The sequence below is a fragment of the Felis catus genome, chromosome E2, assembly GCF_018350175.1.
Source record: "Felis catus isolate Fca126 chromosome E2, F.catus_Fca126_mat1.0, whole genome shotgun sequence".
NCBI classification, from domain to species: domain Eukaryota; kingdom Metazoa; phylum Chordata; class Mammalia; order Carnivora; family Felidae; genus Felis; species Felis catus.
Window position 1 is genome coordinate 26,665,370 of NC_058382.1, and position 1,095 is coordinate 26,666,464.

A 1,095-nucleotide genomic window follows, 5' to 3' on the forward strand; every position below is an offset into this window, starting at 1 on the left:
ATCTATTCCCTGGCAAGCAGCCCCTGAATTTTCAAGACTAAGCTCAGACATCACCTCCTTTGTGAAGTTTCCCCAGTGAAAGTAACCACGCCTTTGTGTGTGACCTCACCGTGCCACTGGCGATGGCTCTTGTGCCATTTTACTGAACCTGTCAGTTATCATGTCGTTTCCTTCTATTCCAAGACTTTTGGGTTTCAGAAGGAGAGAGAGACAGAGAGAGGGAGAGGGAGAGGAGGGGAGAGATCAAGTAAGTGGAGGAGTCATCGAAGGGGGCGCTAACTCTTTGGCCTTATAAAGGGTGTTTATGAAAATGTCCGACCTCCTTTACCGTCACCATTATTTCATAAAACAAGGTAATGTTAATCCAACAATAGAAAGTCATGACTTCAGGTTTTTTTTTTTTCAACGTTTATTTATTTTTTTGGGGGACAGAGAGAGACAGAGCATGAACGGGGGAGGGGCAGAGAGAGAGGGAGACACAGAATCGGAAACAGGCTCCAGGCTCCGAGCCATCGGCCCAGAGCCCGACGCGGGGCTCGAACTCACGGACCGCGAGATCCTGACCTGGCTGAAATCGGACGCCTAACCGACTGCACCACCCAGGCGCCCCATGACTTCAGTTTTAAGGATGGTGCTTTGAAGAAGACTCTTGACACCTTCTACATTGATATACACATGTTGGCTTTTATTTCTTATTGGTCCTTAGGCCACAAGGTGAGGACCAACTTTTTTTTTAAGAATGCTGTTCTTTTTTGTTCGTTTTGTTTATTTATTTTTGAGATACAGAGAGAGTGCAAGCAAGGGAGGGGCAGAGACAGAGGGGGGCAGAGGATCCAAAGCAGTCTCTAGGCTGTGAGCACAGAGCCTGATGTGGGGCTTGAACTCATAAACTGCGAGAGCATGATCTCAGCCCAAGTTGGATGTTTAACTGACTGAGCCACAAGATGCCCCAAGGACCAACTATTGAAACCTTTTGTCCTAGAGTATGAGCCCTCACAGCCCTAGGCCTGTGAGCTCCCAGCTCCAGCTGCTGGGTTTTCCCTGGCAACCAGAACGTTATGGACTGCCCTTCAATGCTGCTTGAGGTACCTGCCT